This window comes from Phacochoerus africanus, chromosome 12 (assembly GCF_016906955.1).
Source record: "Phacochoerus africanus isolate WHEZ1 chromosome 12, ROS_Pafr_v1, whole genome shotgun sequence".
Taxonomy (NCBI): domain Eukaryota; kingdom Metazoa; phylum Chordata; class Mammalia; order Artiodactyla; family Suidae; genus Phacochoerus; species Phacochoerus africanus.
This window is the reverse complement of record NC_062555.1, coordinates 14,237,518-14,258,168: the sequence shown is the minus strand read 5'-3', so window position 1 is coordinate 14,258,168 and position 20,651 is coordinate 14,237,518. Positions and strand designations below refer to the sequence as shown.

The window sequence follows — 20,651 nt, the reverse complement described above, 5'->3', positions numbered from 1 at the left end:
GGAACTCCCAGATATTTTAAATAGTGGGGGGAAAAAAAGCCTTTCCTTGTGCTTTTTTTTCCCTGGACAACTCATCTATTCTTCACATCCCCTAAAATTCTTCCTCATTTAGGAAAACCCACTACATCATTCTAGCCTGTGATGAATTTCCCTCCCCTGACTATCTGATAGACCTTGTCGACATCATTTATTGGGTAATTATTTGCTGCCCTCTGACCATCTCCTCTTGTTCTCATTGACAACTTTTTCGGATGTTTATGTCTTCTTTTCTTGGTTGCATTCCACAGCCCTCGAGGGTAGTAAGAAGGGGTATTTCTCTGTGCACCCTCTGAGATGCCTGAGTTATTTTAGGTCATTTAGAAATGACCTTCGTGTCTTTTTCTTCTCTTCAGCCAACTTTATCTTTTAAAAACACAGCTTAGGAGTTCACTGCTGTGGCTCAGGTCACCGCTGTGGTATGGGTTTGCTCCCTGGCCCCAGAACGTCCACCTGCTGCAGGTGCTTCCAAAGAAAAAACAAACAAAACAAAACACAGCTTAAACCACAGCACTCCATTATTTAAAATCCTTCGCTAACTTACCATTGCACCAAAAATAAAATCCAACTTCTAACCCTGACCTGCAAGATTCTGCATGTCCTGGCCCCTGCCTACCTCATCAACCTCATCTCAGGCCAAGTACTTACAAAGTCTAGTCACCTGGAGTTCTTTCAGTTTCTCAAGAGCCCAAATGTTTATGTCTTCCAGGATCTTCACCCACACAGATGACCTTGCTATGAAGGTTTCTCTGCTCCTCACATAGCCAGTTCCTTCCCACCCTTCAAATCACTGATTTGACATCCTTTCTTCTGATGGGTTTTCTCTGATAACCGTACTGAAGGCCAGTGTCTACCGTCAGATATCCCTTATTGCAGTACCTTGCTCTTTTCTGTGTTATCAGTTGCCAGAGTTTTAAACTGCTAATCGCGTACTAAGGTCATAGACAGAACATGCTGACTTAGATTCAACAGAACAATTTTAATGTTCACATTCAATTAATGTGGTAAATTGCAGTGTTTTGCTTTTTAGTGCTTAAAATAGACTTCTAAAGTTCAATTTTTCTCTATGATAAAAATGTATAAATTTAAAGCATCTATACTTAGTTTATACTTTGTACAAATACAGACACATGTGAATACCCAGTGATGCCCACGGGGGTGTTCCCAGCCTCTCTCTTGTCCCCAGCCCCAAAGCAGAGAACCATTTGCTCACTTAAGTCACCTCTGTTCCCTATGCCCACACCCACCCACACTCCCAAGGAGAGGCTGGTTCTGAGCAGATAAATGAAAAAGACAACACCATGGAGGTGAAGCCCAGCCGACTTGGCCCTTCGATCGTAATGAACCACTGCGTGCAAAGCTTAGCTACTTCATCTCAGGACATACTTGAGTCTGTTCCTTAAAAAACTTTGAGGGAGAGACATGCCTGCAGCCTGTGGGAACTGCCAGATGACCAGAGGAAGCATGCTTGTCACTTTGTCCAGCATCACATGTCCTGGGAATGCCACATGCTTCAGATGCTCCTTGGACCACAAGCTACGGTTCTCCAGGTGCAGAATGAACATGAGGCGTTTTATACATGCTTTGGAGAAACCCCCAGAGGGGAAATAATCTACCTTGTGATTTCAAAAATAGACAAAATGTCCTGTTTTAGAAAAAGTCACACAGTAGACAGTATGTCAGCATGGAGGAAAGAAGGATATTGAGTTTAAAAGCTTTCAAGTGTTGATATTCCACATGGAAGCATTTAAATCTCTCTTAGTCGCTTTGGACTTAAGGACAAGTAGAGCCTCTCTTGTTGGACAGAAGGGTTTCTTCAGCTTGATAGCACTGGAGCATCAGGCATTTATGATGAGCACCAAGGGGAGAGGCTAAGAAAGAGTTAGTGAGGAAGGCAGGCCAGGACGGACCAATATTCAAGCCTAAGTAGCTGTGCAATTGTTGCTAAATATCAGTGGGACAGTTGGTATGAATGGAAAGGCCACCAAGGATCTATCACTATTTATTTATAATCTCTTGAGTTTCCTCTTTAACTTCCCCCATTATTCCCATGTTTTGTGCCTTTTTTTTTTTTTTTCAAAAAAGAAATGCAACAAAATTTTGTCAGAGGAAGGACTCTGCTTTCTTGCCAATAAAAAGAAAACTCTTAGCCTTCTCCAGACCATTTCATTAATGGTGAAATACAGAATAATACATTAATTTGAACCTAGTTTTTTTTTTGTCTTTTTGTCTTTTTTGTTGTTGTTGTTGTTGTTATTTCTTGGGCCGCTCCCGCGGCATATGGAGGTTCCCAGGCTAGGGGTCGAATCGGAGCTGTAGCCACCGGCCTACGCCAGAGCCACAGCAGCATGGGATCCGAGCCTCATCTGCAACCTACACCACAGCTCACGGCAACGCCGGATCGTTAACCCACCGAGCAAGGGCAGGGACGGAACCCGCAACCTCATGGTTCCTAGTTGGATTCGTTAACCACTGCGCCACGACGGGAACTCCAGAACCTAGTATTTTTAATGTACAATGATGACATTGCTGATCAGAAGTTCCTAAGCCTGCAAAACTTAAATACTAAGACTAGTTTATTAATAGGATAAACCTTCTAGTAATTTTCATATCTCAGTCATTTATTGCTTTCTACCACAAAAGGCTAAATATAGTATTTCCTTACTTCCAGAGGAAAAAGCGGTGAATAAGTCTCAGACCACACATGAAGAATAGTTTTGCTGTGGTTTTTAGGTATATTCCCACATTTAATGATAAAAACAGAAAGCAATTTAAGAACATTTTCCATGTGTGTCCAAAATGGAAGACACAGCATCCTCTTTATAAAAGAGTCAGCAATCATTGATGTCTGAAATGAGCCATTACTCCATATTTATATGTACAGGCGCTTGCGGGTGTCCAAGCACACAAACACACACTCGTTGAGTCTACTAGAAATCATACATTGTTTTTATTGGGGCCGATTTTCAAATGCAGTATGTTCCTATAGGAGGAATTGCTTTCCCCATGGTTTCTGCATACACATTGGCTCAAGGCAGCCCTTTAAATTCTCCCAAAGGAAACACAGAAAACTGACCGAACAACACAGGTGCATAAAATCCGGCGAATTCTCCAAGACTGTGTACAACATAAGAAAAAAAACTCTGAAGTAGTTATTGCATCAGCATTTTCCTAATGCTGCAAATGCAGTTCACCAAGTGGGAAATATCTAGGAAAGACTGGAGCGAGCCAGGCAGTTCTTTCTTGGGGGTGGTTATCAATTCTCTCGCGCGCTTTTCTGAAAAATGCAGATTATTTTTAAGGCCCACTAGACGTACACGTTTTGACTATCAATTCAGTGTCTACACCAGAAACAATTCACTAGTTTGATGGGACAAGAATTTCAGTGTCCTCATCCCCTTTTCCATTCAACACCCCTCCACTCTCACCACCACTAGTGCATGAAGCCTGTCGATACAGTTGTTTTAAGATTGTTCCATCGTTGACAAGGTGAAGCAAAATATTACATGACGGTGTGTCAGAAGTGGTTTTGACTGTGGCCGCACCTCTCAAAGATACAGTTATTTGTTCTGGGTTTTTTGGCCGCAAGTCTCTTTATTTGTGTTGATAACCGAGGCACAAGTAAGAGAGTGCAAAGGACAAACAGCTCTCCAGGAGGATTTTTCTAAGAATTTCAACCAAAAAGCCAAAAAAGTATTGCAGAAATCAGGTTCAAAAGAAACACGGGAGAGAGCGATGATAGCATGTTCTGGAGAAACGGTTCAGGGCGGGGATCATCTACCGACTGCAGCAAAATCGGGTAGGAAGCTGAGGAATGGTTGTGTGCGTTGTGCAAGGGAGCAAATCGATTGTAAATGGGGGTCCTTCCCTGGCGGTTTTAGGAAGCGCGCGGGCTGATTGAGATGGTTTACCCATCTGGCCACTTTTCCATGAAATGATTCTAGCAGCTTTCAAGATGTAAGAGGTGATGTATTATTTTTGTGTGGAAGCAAACTCTGATTTCTTAGGGAGAGTGTAGGTTAGGAAAGTGACCGCCCATGTTTTCTTTCTTCATCTTCTTTTCCAGATGTCTTTTGCATTTGTGTTCTGTTGCTCAAGTGAACTGGCATAGAGTGTTGCAAATTTTTGCCCCCAGGATAACATGCCGTGTTTATGGAAACCCTAAAGCACTTGCAGACCTCAGAGTGCCACAGGTGCATCAAAATCTAGTTAGGAAGGAAGAAGCATGGTCAGTAAATAATTATTCGTTGGGCTCTGTCTAGGACACTGTTTTGTATTTGCCTGGTCATAGGAAATGTTGCTGCTTATAGAAAATGTTCCTCTTCCTCCTGTAAGGCAGAAAATTTAACAGTCACAGGATTACATAAGTTCAAGTGAGGCCAAGATGGAACCAAAGTTTGGTCAGTTTAATTTTTGGCTACTCTTCAATTTAGTTTAAACCACAGTTATCGCTGAACCGTTCAGTGGCGTAACTCATTCTACCGAAGAATGTTGTCTCCCCTTGCCACACAAGTAGAGCTGCCGGACCTTCCCAGAAATGGGGGTGCTCCGGGGAGTACCCTGGGCAGGGTCAAGGCCTAGAATAACGCGCTTCTGCCGTGAAATGTGCCTCTGGAACGAAGGCGGAGAGCTTTGGACCCGTTTCCTCAAAATGAGTCTCCTTAAAATGTAATTAGTCTATGACTTTATTAAATTTGTACTTGAGTTTAAAAGCTGCAGTTATGCATTTTCCTATATGAAAAAAAAATGTTTCTTATGTTGGTAAAACATAATCGTATGTCCCTAGTGGTCTAGAAAGAACTCTTTGAAGTCCTGGGCCTGGAAAGGAGCAAAATACCTAAGCTCTAAATTTCACGTATATTTAAAACATCCAGAATAGCAGAAAAGAAGAGATCGGTTGCATTTTAAACTCTTCTTCAGTTTGGTCAACGGTACCGAGATATCATTTGACTTGCATGTACTCAGCATTTATTGGGAAGTGACTGGGCTACAGGAGGTGGGGGGAGGAGTTCTTGGTCAGATATTCCTGCCCTGGAGCAACGTATAAACATGTGTATTCTTAGAAGCTTTTTTAACATGGGATACTATGCTGATATATTTGTAACTTGATTAAATATTCTAGCAAACAAATGTCACAAACTTAGATAGTGTTCTCATGGCACAAAAATGTAGACATTTACGATGTGTTGTTTTATGCTTTCAGCGGATTGTTCCAAGTAATGGCTCTGTGAGGGTAGCTGTGGTGAGTTAGCGTGGAGCAGAGGGTGAGGCTCTTTCCTATTCTTCCCACCCCAATAAGCTAACTCTGCCTTGCTACCCAGGCTGGTCTGCGAGGTTTATTTCCAGGAGATGTTTTCCCTTGACTAATTCGCGCTTACTGTTTTAAATGCTAAGCACCTAAAACAAGTATCCTGCCCAAGTGCCTGTCACATAGCATGCTCTCAATAAATAGTTACAGAAAGGAGAAAGGAAGGAGAAAAGGATGAGAGGAAGAGAGGGAGAGAGTGTTCCATATTATATGTATTTTGTGACCACACTGGGCATTGTAAGTATAGCTCAAACAGTCACAGGTCCCACCCTCTGTTGTTAGGTGACACATTCTTCTTAAGGTGACCAGAACAACTTATAACTAGTAAGTCAGTCATCATTATAAAGAGCAGATCCCAACAAATATCTACCTGCCTGGGGTCAGATACTAAGCTCTTTGAGGCTGAAAGTTTAAGAATTTTGTGGTAAATTTTTATTTGGCTGTGACCAGAGTATGCAGAAGTTCCTGGGCCAGGGTTCAGACTCAAGCCACAGCAGTGACCCAAGCCACTGCCATGACAATGCTGAAGTGTTAACCCACTGAGCCACCAGGGAACTCTTGTGGTAAATTGTTAGACCAGCAGAGATTACCGACTATTTCAGATGGCCTCCAAAGACATATTTTAAGAGGGCAAGAGGTTACCTGTCCAAGCTTACCTTGCTGAAAGACAGAATTGGAAATAATGAAGTGTGTGTTTGTTATAAAGATCTTAAACTGTTTAAAGTCAGATCATCACTGCTCTTTCTGAGCTGCAATAGTAGTGGAGTGTATTTTAACAGACTTTGCTTCTGATGCTAAGGATAACACGGGATTGTGGTTTGAAATCTGAATACCGCAGAAAAAGAGGGGGTGAATTAGAGAACCCCAATTTCGTAGTCTCTTGCTCCTCCTAGCCTATGAATCACCCTGTGATAATTGCTATAGGATGTAGTTCTGGAGGGACATGCACCTGAGCATCGGATCATTCTAGAGCTGTGCTGCCCTGTCTGCTAGCCATTAGCTACATGTGGCCGTGTAAATTTAAATTAATTAAAATTGAATAAAATAAAAATTTTAGTTCCTCTTTGACTCTAACCACTTACCAAGTGCTCAGGAGCTGCATGTGCCTAGTGCCTACCACATTGGACGGCAGAAAATAATGTTTCCATCATTGCAGGACATTTTACCGGATAGCTCAGATCTAAACACCTTCACTTTTGCAAAAAAAGTATCTAGCTGCCCAAGCCAGCCTACTGTGTTTTATTTCTGCTCCAAGGCTGATGACTTTATTTTTTTCATTGTTATTTTTTTAAATTGAAGTATAACTGATGGACAGTATTATATTTTAGTTTCAGGTGTACAGCAAAGCGATTGTTATATATGCATACATGAATATATATGTATATTCACATATACACATTTACACATATATGTATATATCATGTATACACATTCTTTTACAGATTCTTTTCCCTTATAGGATGTTATAATATATTGAGTGTGTACGTTCCTGTGCTGTACAGCAGGTCCCTGTTGCTTGCTTAGTCTATACATAGTAGTGTGCACATGTTAATCCCCATCTTCCAATTTACCCCTTCCCTGCCCTTTCCCATTTGGGAACCGTAATGTTTTCTATGTCTGTGGGTCTATTTCTGTTCTGTAAATAAGTTCATTTCTATTTGGTTTTAGATGCCCTGTAAGTGATATCATATGATATTTGTCGTTGTCTAGTTTATGTCACTTAGTTTGAGAATCTCTAGGTCCATCCATGTTGCTAAAAATGGCATCATTGCCCTCTTTTCTGTGGCTGAGTAATATTTCATTGTATGTATGCACCATGTTTTCTTTATCCATTCATTTGTTGATGAACATTTAACTTGCTTCCATGTCTTGGCCATTGTAAATAGTGCTGCAATGAACTACTTATTTTTTCAAATTAGTTTTCTTCGGTATATGCTCGAGAGTGAGATGGCAGGATCATATGCTAACTCTGGTTTTAGTTTTTTTTTTTGTCTTGTCGTCGTTGTTGTTGTTTTGTCTTTTTCAGGCTGCACCCATGCCATGTGGAGGTTCCCAGGCTAGGGGTCAAGTTGGAGCTGTAGCCGATGGCCTACACCACAGCCACAGCAACGCCAGATCTGAGCTGAGTCTGTGACCTACACCACAGCTCACGGCAACGCTGGATCCTTGGCCCACTGAGCGAGGCAAGGGATGGAACCCGCGTCCTTGTGGATCCTAGTCAGATTCATTTCTGCTGAGCCATGATGGGGACTCCCTGTTTTTAGTTTTTTAAGGAACCCCCATACTGTTCTCCATAGTGGCTGTGGCACTTGATGTCCCCACCAGCAGTGGAGGAGGGCTCCTTTTCCTTCACACCTCTCCAGCTTTTATTATTTTATAGACTTTGAAATTAGGAGTTAGAGAAGCATCTGGAGTTTGTAGTTCAGTCTAATTAGATTATACATTTCCTATATTGCTAATTAGTAAAGAGTGTCTGCAGTAATGACATTGAGAAGCAGCCACTTAAATTCTTAGGATAACTGTATGATCAAAAAGAGTCTCGGAGCTGAAAAAAAATGGCTGTGTTTTTCAGCATCTTAGGCAGTTCACAGTCACCAAAACGACCACCAAGAGAACTAAACAACTAAGTTGGGATGACCTGAGGATTTTACAATGCCTTTTTTATAGATGGTCCTGAAACACACAGGGGAAATATTTCCAGGACTCTGACCTTGGGGTCCATATTGACCAATTATGGGGCTTAGTCAGTTGTCAAAGAAGTAACTCATCCAGTGTCCTTGCTGCCACCGTCTGTAAGTGTCCAAGGTATAGTATGTCTGCCTTTCTAATCTTTTAAATGGAAATTTTCACTACTGCTAACTCTCCCTTCCCCACCCCTTCCCCACCACTGAAAATTGGGCTGAACTGGGAAACGATGTTAAATACATGTATTCTTTGCACCTCAAGAGCCGTGTTTGGATCTGACGGTGCCATTATGAGAAAGAACCCTGGGTTTCTGAACTTAGAGTGATCATATCCTTTATGGAACATTAGCAAGATGCAATCTCTAGTTCTCTTAGTTTGAGTTGAGTGGACTTGAGGTTCTACATAGAAAGATAAATTATGTTAAGCAAGGGTTCCTCAGGAATTTTGTATGAAAATAAGTAAATGCATGTGTTAGAGCAGCCATTGGATGATGGATAACTTTTTAGTTGTGACTAATTCCAAATTTGGTGGAACATCTCTCCACAGTCTGACATATTATTTTTTTACATCGTGGCTCTGGTAGATTGGCCAAATTTGCACTTATCTTAAGGCTTTTCCCAGACTCTACCCCGTGGCCAGAGCTGATCAGTCTAAAGATGAACACCAGATCTAGGCACGATCAAATGCAGTATAAAAGTCAAAAACGTGATCACTGCAGTCGTTCAGAATAAAAGAATGTAAGATTAGGAGCAAGGAAGCCCAAGCCTAGTCATAACTCTGTCAGTTTCTTCAGCTTTGGACAAGTCACTTTATCCCTCTGGACCTAAGTTTCTTCATATGTAAAAAGGAGGGCTTGGTGCTAAAATATCGTTATATCTCAGTGTATTTTCCATGTCATGTTAATGACTGTCATGCAAGGAAAAAAATTATATGGTTCAGATCTGTGTGTTTTTTATTTTTATTTTTTTATTTTCCCACTGTACAGCAAGGGGGTCAGGTTATCCTTACATGTATACATTACAATTACATTTTTCCCCCAGCCTTTCTTCTATTGCAACATGAGTATCCAGACAAAGTTCTGTGTTCACTGAAGTCCCTTGGCACTGAAACGTCTCAAAACATGTACTGTATTAACATGCACGGTGCATCTTCTGGAGACCTACATACGCAATCCTTCTTTAATTTCTTTGCTATTAGGTTATTTTCTTCCCAAGGAGCCTTTCACAAGGCAAGGTTTCCATGGAACATGTTTTGAAAAATGTAGGGTAAGCTCTTCTCTGAGATCCTTTGATGCTCCAAGATCCCATGGCTTTCATGGTCCCCACTTTCACTGGCTCAGTGGCCCGGCCCGGCCGGAAAGAACGCATTGCATGTCGGGTCTACATAGTTTGAAATCAGTCCCTCCCTTCAGTCGGAAATCTTGTGAGGCACCCAGATGTGTGGCTTGCACGGTGCCAAACAGGCAGCTTGACTGGGTTTTTGTTCCAATCAGGCGAGCCTGTTGGCATGGAGTGGACAGAGTGCTGATTCCTGGGCCTTTTCCATTAGCCACGCAGCAGCTGCAGCCCGGGGCTGAACTGTAAGTCTGAGCTGGGCCTGTGTCCAGTAGCACTGAAGAATATGGAAAGGGAAGACTGGGTAATATATTCCCTTTTAGGATCCGAAGGACAGCAAGCTACTGCCTCTCCTTAACTATAGGAATCCTCGAGCTTTTCCCTGGGATTCCAACATTTGAAGAAAATTTGAAAGATCATCTCATCTGGCTACTCAGTGGATCCTTCCCTTTGTCGCTGTGTTAGACGTTTTCACTAAGAAAATGCACTAACTATAAAGCCAATTAGAGTCCCCATAAAGATCTGATAGGAAGAAAAGGCTCCTTTATTAGGGATTAAAATGGGACTCTACAGATTTCGTCTGTTGGTTTAGTTCTGTCTTCTAGGGTCATTCAGAAGGAGCCTCAACCCATCTCACACGACAACCCTGAAAACCAGTAGGGGGTCACCCCGCAGTTCTGAAGATCAGATAAAATGCCAAGGAGACTGCGTTGAACCTGCTCAATAGCATGACAGGCAAACTCAAATGTTTATATTGAGCGTGTTTACAGCCTCCCAGTACCATCTTCTCTCAAAGTTGGGGTACACAGTTTACCTAAGTCACTGCATACCTGTAGCTGCAGCTAAAAATAGATAGTCAGTATATGCCACGTATGTAACATAATGCTTTCCTTAGCATGTGAGTAAATATTATCATTGACCTTGAGCAGCAAGATAGGCATCCCCAAATACATAGGCAGCAGCTGGAGTAAGATCATACACTGGCCGTGAATTATTGTCTGAAGGTGAACCATATAATAAACTCGGTGATGGTCAGTGGGCGAAGCCCTCAGAGGAAAGCCTAGCAGGGGTTTATCCAGAGAGCTGTTTGATCTCTTGCCAACTTGGTCACAGATATCGATTACAGAAAATTCTCTGAGATGTGCATATCATTAACTTAGTAACATAATATTTTGGTCTCTATGGTGTTCCTTGAGTGTATAAATGTAGCTAACATGTGTTTCTGCCAATGAGAGAGATTTTTTTTAAGTGAATCACCATAAAATTTGGGGAAGGGGTTTAAAGAGCTTTAAAATATTTCAACTTCAGAAAAGAGACAGGCATTAATCAATCCTTTTGAAGCTTTTTCATGAATCACTTTATATCCTAATGGACTTGGAACAATAAAACCCTGGAATGCCTATAGTTAAATTGCCACACTGCTCATTTGACTAAAACTTTCCTCAAGACCCAAAATGTCAGCAAAAGAGCAAGTTAAACCTTTCCATCATCTGGAGTTCCAGTTGTGGCTCAGCAGGTTAAGGACCCGACATAGTCTCTGTGAGGATGTGGGTTCGATCCCTGGCCTTGCTCAGTGGGTTAAGGATCCGGTGTTGCCGGAGCTGTGGTGTTAGGTCAAAGATGCAGCTCAGATCTGGTGTTGCTGTGGCTGTGGTGTAGGCCAGCAGCTGCAGCTCCAATCAACCCCTAGCCTGGAAACTTCCATATGCCACAGATGTGGCTCTAAAAAGAAGAAAAAATAATTCTAGAATCTTTGGTTTAACTGATTGTGTTATTTCTTCTGTTCAGAGGAGAATTGAGTGTATTTTGAGCATGTCCTGAGGGAAACTTAGGCCTCATGAGTCTTCCCATTTCAGTCTGTTTAAGAGATCATCTTTCAGAGTTCTCTGGTGGCTCAGCAAGTTAAGGATACAGCACTGTCACTTCTGTGGCTGGGTTGCAGCTGTGTCACAGGCTTGATCCTTGGCCCAGGAACTTCTTCGTGTCACAAACATGGCCTAAAAAAATAAAGTAAAAAAAGTAAGATCATCTTTCTCCAGATAGATGCCCAGGAGTGGGATTGCTGAATCGTATGGCAGTTCTGTTTTTAATTATTTAAGGAACTTCTATGCTTTTTTACTGTTTTCCACAGTGGTTGCACCAATTTACACTCCCACCAAGAGTGTCAGAGGGTTCCCTTTTCTCCACACCCGCTCCAGCCTTTATTGTTTGTAGACTTTTTGATGATGGCCATTCTGACTGGTGTGAGGTGATACTTCGTTGTAGTTTTGATTTGCATTTCTCTAATAATTAGCGATGTTGAGCATCTTTTCATGTGCTTTTGGGAGATCTGTCTGTCTTTGGAGAAATGTCTGTTTTGATCTTCTGCCCATTTTTTTGGTTGGATTGTTTGTGTACTTGATATAGAGCCACATGAACTGTTTGTATATTTTTGGAGATGAACCCTTTGTCGGTCACTTTGTTTGCAAATATTTTCTCCCATTCTTTGGGTTGTCTTTTCATTCTGTTTCTGGCTTCCTTTGCTGTGCAAAAAGTTCTACGTTTAATTGGGTCCATTTAATTGGGTCCCGTTTGGTTTGTTGTTGTTGTTGTTGTTTTCATTACTCTAGGAGGTGGATCCAAAAAAATATTGCTGAGGTTTGTGTCCAAGAGTGTTTTCCTCTAAGTTTTATTGTATCCAGCCTTCCGTTTAGGTCTTTAATACATTTTGAGTTTACTTCTGTGTAGAGAATGTTCTAATTTCATTTTTTTACATGTTTTCCCGGCACCATTTATTGAAGACACTGTCTTTTCTCCACTGTATACTCTCTAGCAACCCTAATCCTGGGCATCTATCCAAGAAAACCATAATTTGAAAAGATACATGCATCCCAGAGTTCCTTGCAGCCCTATTTACAATAGCCAAGACATGAACAACTGAAATGTCCCAACAAAAAGTGTTTCCCTTGTGATGAGAACTCTTAGGATTTATTTTCTCAAAAACTTTCACATATAACATACAGCAGTGTTAATTATCTTAATTGTGTTATATATTATTATTAGCACCAAGTCCTGACAAGCCATCGAATCATATTGTTTGTTGTATGCCTAGTACTTATGTATCTTAAACTGGAATTCTGTACCTTTTGACCTCCTTCATCCAATCCCCTCTCCCCCAGGCCCCCATCTCAGGTAACCACAAATCTGATGTCTTTTTTATGATTTTGCTGGTTTATTTGTTTGACTTTGCAATATAACTGACCTACTTTCTGTGTTAGTTCATGGTACACAGCATAGTGATTCAGTATTTCTTTTTCTTTCTTTCTTTTTTTTTTTTTTTTTTGGTCTTTTCATCTTTTTAGGGCCGCACTTGCGGCACATGGAGGTTCCCAGGCTAGGGGTCTCATCGGAGCTGTAGCCACCAGCCTCCACCACAGCCGCAGCAACGCCAGATCCGAGCCTTGTCTGCAACCTACACCACAGCTCATGGCAACGCCAGATCCTTAACCCCCTGAGCAAGGCCAGGGATCAAACCTGCAACCTCATGGTTCCTAGTTGGATTCGTTAACCACTGCACCGCGACGGGAACTCCCTGATTCAGTATTTCTATACCTTTCAAAATGTCACTATGATAAATCTAGTTGCTCTCTGGATGTGCGTTTTTCTGGAGTTCCCGTCATGGCTTAGTGGTTAACAAACCCATCTGGCATCCATGAGGATGTGAGTTCGATCCCTGGCCTCAATCAGTGGGTCGAGGATCTGGCGTTGCTGTGAGCTGAGGTGTAGGTTGCAGATGTGGCTCAGATCTGGCATTGCTGTGGCTGTGGTGTAGGCCGGCAGCTCCAGCTCCAATTTGAACCCTAGCCTGGGAACTTCCATATGCCTCAGGTGCAGCGCTAAAAAGACCAAAAAAAAAAAAAAAAGATATGCATTTTCAGTATCCTTTTTTGTACCTAACACAAGCTTCACTTCACAGTTACCTTCTGGTTGATGGATTACCTCTACTTGTGGCCCTACCCTTCCTTTTCGTTCAGCCTGGTGGCGGCACAGGGAAACTGTGGATGGTTGGGAAACGAGAGCAACCACCTGTCCCGCTGGAGTCCTGAAATCAGGGGCGGGGGGTGAGGGTGAGAAGGAAGAGGAGGCTTTTAACCAAGCCTCAGGCAATTCCATTTCCTGTGAAGAGAATCACAGACAGAGCAGACAGCACCTTCAGCCTCAGTCACAACAGTGGCGCTCTGATGTGTTCCTTTTGTTTCTTTTTGCTTTTTCGGACCATGAGCAGTGGAGGAAGAACTTTGGACAGATTTCTACGCTTCCCACCCTCTGACACCTGTAGAAAATCGTCATTCTAGTCCAGAGGTGAGCCGTGACTCAAAGAGGGCCTGACCCAAGGTACATGTGTGTGGGAGCTTTGGGATACATGCCTCAATTTTCCTTTTTTGCAGATTTCCCTACTCTCCCATAATCGTTAACTTAAATTCTTATTTATGAGGTGGAGTCTCAATGAAATGCCATCTTCCAGGCCTGTGTTTAAGAGAATTGACGTAAATGGTACTACTTGAAATTGCAAAACATGTCTTCTATTGAATTCTGTTTTGTATTAGAGAAGAGAGAAGATTCTGTGGTAAAGTTAAAAATTTGATCAGACCTTGATCAGACTTTTAGGAAAATTAGCTGGTTTGGGGTGAAGTATCCGTGTAATTCTCTAATTTGCCTTTTCACCACTTGCCTTTCTTCCACCTTCACTGATCTATACTCCTTCAACCCTTCCAATTGTCTCACTGCATAACCCTATTTTGAGATTGCTTCCTTCCCTTTAAATCCCAGGCCCCGCCCATACACACTATCCAACCAGACCTTCAATGGGACTCAGCACTCAACAGTCATTTGTTGTTTTTTTGTTTGTTTGTTTTGTTTTTTGTATGTTTAGGGCTGCACCCTGAGGCATATGGAAGCTCCCAGGGTAGTGCTCGAATCAGAGCTGTAGCTGCCGGCCTACCCCACAGCCATAGCAATTCGGGATCTGAGCTGTGTTTGCAACCTACACCACAGCTCACGGCAACGCCGGATCCTTAACCCACTAAGCGAGGCCAGGGATCAAACCTGTGTCCTCATGGACGCTAGCCAGATTCCTTTCCACGGAGCCACGACAGGAGCTCCTCAACAGTTCTTTCAACCTGTTCCTCCGTAAACCTTAGCCAAATTCCGCTGAGGATTCTTACTCTTGATTCAGTCAAATCATTCTCTACTTCATTCCCTATCCCTAAACTGCTAAACATAACTGCTTCACGCTGGAGATACATATGCCACCACATGTATCGACTCCCCATGCTCCTAAACCATCAGCACAGCCCAGCAGTCCTTCACTAGTCCTCTGGCCGTTCTCTTTCCCCATTTTTTCTCTGTAACATTTATAATCCTTCGTGCGCTTCTCGGAGTGGAAACGTCGCACGTCTCCTTCCTTGACAAGTGATGAGAGGTTCTTTTGTACTCTAGAGCTTAAATCCTTAAATCCATGGCTTAGACACCTACAAGGTTGTGTTTCCTCCTGTCCATGGCAGGATTTCCCTTTCTGATTTCCTCAGCCTGGGTTCCAAAGAAAAATGGACCCCTGCCTTTGCTTAGGCCCCATCTTTCCATCTGTACACCTGCATCCTTCCCAATCTCTTTAAAACTGAGGACAGCCATTGGGTATCTCCTCTCCTTTGTTTTCACTCCATCATCTCGGCTTCTCCTTTCTCCATCACTTATAAATACCCTCAAAAGTCATTATAAAATATAAACTCATAAATTTTGTGTCCACCTCAAGACAACTTAAGCTTCTCATCGTAAGTTCTTCTCAACTTACAAGAACAGTCTACCCTGTTTCCCCTTTTAGCTTCTTTTCTTTTCAGTTTACTTTTTAAAAACACTCTATTCAAGTGCACCTATGGAAAGTACTCAAATCCTAAAGTGTACAGCTTGATGAATTTTCATAAACAAATCTCCACCGACATGGAGAAGTGCCTTTTGTTGCTAGTGCTAAGTCACTACGACTCAGCTTTCAACCTCTTTAAAATAATTATTTTTAATTTTTTTTAATTATGAAAAGCAATATAAATAGAGAAACGTGAACAAAATATAAATGTCTAATCTGAGGAAGCATTATAAAGTGAATTACTGTGTAAAGAATCCAGGTAAAGAACTGAGATACTGACGGCTCCCCAGAAACAATTCAGACCCACTTCACACTCACCTGTCCTAGTCACAAGCCATCTAGGGGACTCAATGCCCCTGGCTTTTGCAATAACCGCTTTTTGCTTGTCTTTGTAGTATTACTGCATATGTATTCACCCATAAATTATATAGTTTAATCTTGTTCTTTTTATAAGTTGAATCATGTGCTGCATGTATTAGGGAACTGATTTCCTTTGCTCAGTAAAAAATGATGTTTAAAGATTTATCTCTTGGGGTAAAGTATTCATGATTTTTTTTTTTCCGTGCAGTGTCTTATAATTCTAAGCACATATTTCTTCTTCTATTTTTCTTTCTTTTTATGGCTGCACCTGCAGCATATGGAAGTTCCCAGGCTAGGGGTCAAGTCAGAGCTGCAGCCACAGCCACAGCAATGCCGGACGCAAGCCGCCTCTGCGACCTATGCCCCAGCTTGTGGCAACGCTGGATTCTTAACCCGGGGATCATACCCCCCCTCCTCGTGGACACTCTGTTGGCTTAGTCCTGCTGAGCCACAATGGGAACTCTTAAGCACACATGTCTATAGGGTACAGAACTGGGAGTAAAATTGCTAAGGCATGAGTATATACATTTTTTAATCTACTGGAAAATGGTAACTGTTTCCCAGTGGACTGATCAGCTAACGTTGCCCCAGCAGAATGGGTGGCTCCACATTCTTACCAGCTGACATTCTCAGATTTTTCTTTGGTTATTGTTTAGCCACTCTAATTGGCGTTTAATTTCTTGTGAAGGCTGTGTCTCTGGTCCTTCTCTGTGTTTCATAGGTTTGCTCTTTGTTGTACATCTTTTGCTTATAGTTTTGTTTTACGTCTTTGTATATTCCAGATACGATTCCTTTGTTGGTCATGTGTATGGAGTACGCGACTTTCTGTGGTTTCCCATTTCATTTTCTTTATATCCTTTGCTAAGCACATTTTTCATATTTTTAATATCATAAATGTATTCAATTTTTCTTTATGGTCTGTAGGTTTTGTATCTTGTTTAGGATATCATTTTCTGGCCACATATCATGAAAACTATCCCTGGTATTATCTTGTAAAAGAATTCTTGTTTTATTTTTATGTTTGGATTTATAATCCCCTTATAGTTCTCTGTTGCACATGCATGAAACAGATTCCAATTTCTCTTGTTTTACGTGATAAGGCATGACTTCATTATTTTCCAGATGGCTTCCCCTTGTTCAAGTACCATTTATTAGATCATCTATCCTTTTTTCCCACTGATACATGATACATATTCTATACTCCATCTTTACTCTATACTGAATCCCTATGCATTTAAATTTATTTCTGGAATTCCATTTCTCTGTCTCCTCATGTGCCAGCACGCTCTTGTTTAATTGCTGAAAATTTTAATAATTTTAAAATATCTGGGAGTTCCATTGTGGCAGAGTGGAAACAAATCTGACTGGTATCCATGAGGATGTGGGTTCAATCCCTGACCTTGCTCAGTGGGTTGGGGATCCGGCGTTGCCATGAGCTGTGGTGTATGTTGCAGATGCTGCTCAGATCTGGCCTTAACTGTGGCTGTGGTGTAAGCCGGCAGCTGCAGCTCTGATTTGGCCCCTAGCCCAGGAACCTCCCTCTATATGCTGCAGGTATGGCCCTAAAAAAAAAAAAAAATGTATATGTATATATCCATTGGGCTATCTCTTCAAATATACTCTTCATTTCTAAAATTTTTCCTTCTAAATTTTTATATGAATTTTAAAATTAGTTTCACAGGAAAAGTATTTTGTTATTTTTATTGGAATCAAGTTATATTTATCTATTCATTTAGGGAGAACTTACAATTTTATGTTAGGGTTTCCCATCCGAGAACATAATGCACTTCTCTATTTGTCTAAGACTTCCTTTCTCCGTAGGCAGCATTTTAACATTTTCCTCATATAGACTTTGGGCCTTTCTCGTTGAGCATATTTCTGAGCATTACCTTACTACTTTTCTTTCTTAAAGAGACGAATTACACAGTATAACAATTAAAACCACAGCCTGTGAATTAAGACTCCTACACTCCAAATGTCGGTTTGCCCCTTGTGAACTGTATCAACACAAGTGAGTCACTTAAGCTCTCTCTTTGCGTCCACTCTCTCATCTGTAAAAACACAGTTACTATGAGGATGAAATGAAGTTGGCCTATATAAAGCGCTTAGAATAGTGCCTAGCACATAATATTCAGTCGTCATCAATAATAGCATTCAATCAATATTGGCTCTTATTATTGCTGTTGTAGGTTACTTTTTCTTCCTTCCTTCCTTCCTTCCTTCCTTTCTTTCTTTTAGGGCTGCAGCCATGGCATATGGAGGTTCCCAGGCTAGGGGGCCAAATTGGAGCTGTAGACACTGGCCTACACCACAGCCACAGCAACACCAGATCTGAGCTCATCTATGACCTAAACCACAGCTCACAGCAAGGCCAGATCCTTAACCCACTGAGCAAGGCCAAGGATCGAACCCACGTCCTCATGGATACTAGTCAGATTTGTTTCTGCTGAGCCACTATGGGAACTCCAATGATTGTCTTTTCTTTTAAGTCTTCTAGTTCTTTCTTGTTGATATAAACAGAAACTATTGGTTTCTGTATCCATTGTGTACCTATCCAGCTTATTAAATTCTCTTACTGTCTTCAATCATATTTTCAAATGCTTTTCTAAGTATATAATCATATCAGCTTCAGGTAATATTTCCTTTTCAATTTTTATATTCAGATTTCTTTCTCTTTTCTATTTACGTTGACCAATACTTCCAGGAAAATATTTAAAACTTTAAAATATGGAAATAAAAATCACAGTCTTTCTTCTCTTAGACTCTGAGAGTGCAGTTTCTCTTGGCAATCTGCTTATAGTTCTGAGCGGACTTTTTTCACACCCTTTGCTGGATCTTCTTCCCATGGATGTTCTTGAATGTGGGAACCTCTCAGCTTTCCTTGACCACTGCTTCTCACTATACATATCCTTGAATAATCTTATCCAAATTTCAATTAATATTTATAATATAATGGCTCATGCATTTCCGTCCTAGTTATACTCCCTATGACTTTTAAAAATTTGTATTAAATTATAGTCGATTTACAGTCTTGTGTCAATTTCTGCTGTACAGCGTAGTGACTAGTCATAAATACATATATATGTACATATATACACACGCACACACATACACACACATATGTATATACATTATTTTTCTCATACTGTCTTCCAACATGTTGGTTCCCAAGAGACTGGATATAGTTCTCTGTGCTGTATGTAAAACTTTATTGCTTCCGCATTCTCAATGTAATAGTTTGTATCTACTAGTCCCTTCCATCCCACTCCCTTCCCCCTCCCCCGTACAACTTTAGATCTAAATATCCAGCTACCCATTGTCATTTCCATCGTAATTTCATAAGTACTTAAAATCAACATGTTCAAAATTGAATCATCCTTACACACATGCGCGCACACACACACACACACACACACACACACTTTTCTTTATGGCAACCGCATAAATATGGTAACTAGAGCTAGAAACATAGGTTTTATCCTCCATGCATCCTTTCTCCCATAGTTTAAACCCCATTAGCCACTCAGTTCTGTAGCTCTTACCCTTCAAGGTCATGCCTTCTCCTCCTGCTGAAGTTTTCATTTCCTTTTTCTGGTACAATCGCCGTAGGCTTTACTCCTCTGGAGGCAGACTCTCTGTCACAGTGTGCTTGGAATGTAGAGTTTTCCCAGGATGAAGAAAACCAGGAAAGTCCCAGGCAGATGGGGCTGTGTTGGTCACCCTACAGCCCAGTCTTCAATATCATCCTCTTTTAGCGACGAAAGCCAAACGCATGTTATGGACTTTCTCCCCAGGAAGAGTATGCGGGCATATATCTTTTGCATATGGTTGTAGGAGTTTAACAGATCCTCTGGATCTATAGGTTAAATGATCACAATTTTGAAAGCTTCAAATTTGAATTTTTACTCATCCTCCAAATGGCTACCAGAAGGAGCTATCTAAAAATCCGATAATGTTATTTTCCTTCTAAATGTGTTGTGATGGCTTCCCACTCCCTACAGGGTGAGCTGCACTCTGTAGTGACGTTCTGTAGCACACATAAAAGACCCAATTATCCCTCCATGCCCTGTATCCATTCGTTCCAGGCCCCCTCATGGATACAAAATCTGGATGCTCAAGTCCCAGTACCGGCATAGAACCTGTACACATCCTCCCATATACTTTAAATGATTTCTAGATTACTCATCACACAAATGCTATGTAAATAGTCACCAGTGCACGGCTAGTTCATGTTTTGGGTTTTGGAAATTTATAGAATTAAGAAAAAAATGTTTTTGAACTTTGGTTGATGGAATCTGCAGATGCAGAGCCCCCAAATGTGGAGAGTGATTGTATTTTGTGACCTGGGACCTGTCTTCATTTATCAATATACTGCCTAGGACTCGGTTGCTCATACCCACTCTTGTCATAGCGAATGACTGACCGTTTCCTGCAGGCGCCAAGCAGCTCCGCGCCCAAGTGTTTCAGACCCTGTTCACCCTGTTGAGTGTGATACCTCCCTCACCATTACCGTAGTTCCTTTAAAATACTTACTCCTTCTTAGGAAACTAATTCAGGGACCTTCCCTTCCCTGAAACAGTCCCCTCTCAAATCCTCCTGATCATTTAATTGTGCCTCTTTCAGTTTCATCCCTGGAGTTGGTGCACAGTGGTTATAACACTTACCATCTACGGAAAATTAACTTTTATAAGCCTTTCCTCTGAATACATCAAGATCGTGGAGCAGGGCAGTATTGTTATCGTATCTGCTGTATATCACTAGCACCAAACACAGTGCCTAACACATTCCAGACAAGCAATAAATAATTATTGGGGGAGTTCCTGTCGTGGCTCAATGGAAACAAACATGACTAGCATCCATGAGGATGCAAGTTTGATTCCTGGCCTTGCTCAGTGGGTAAAGGATCCGGTGTTGCTGTGAGCTGTGGTGTAGGTTGCAGATGCAGACGTGGCTCAGATCCCAAGTTGCTGTGGTTGTGGTGAAGGCCGGCAGCTGCAGCTCTGATTTGACCCTTAGCCTGGGAACTCTC

At 41.6% G+C, this 20,651-nt stretch overlaps 1 long non-coding RNA gene across 8 annotated transcripts in view; it reads left to right on the top strand.

Moving 5' to 3' along the window:
• The window catches only part of LOC125112663 (uncharacterized), a 413,145-nt gene that overhangs the window by 222,808 nt on the left and 169,686 nt on the right, over positions 1-20,651 (top strand). For 7 of the 8 annotated variants that reach the window (XR_007131218.1, XR_007131217.1, XR_007131212.1 and 4 more), the window contains one exon: positions 13,628-13,704. This is a non-coding gene — a long non-coding RNA (uncharacterized LOC125112663). Of the gene's footprint in view, positions 1-13,627; positions 13,738-20,651 lie in introns of all 8 variants that reach the window. The other variant, XR_007131215.1, reaches the window with a different exon arrangement.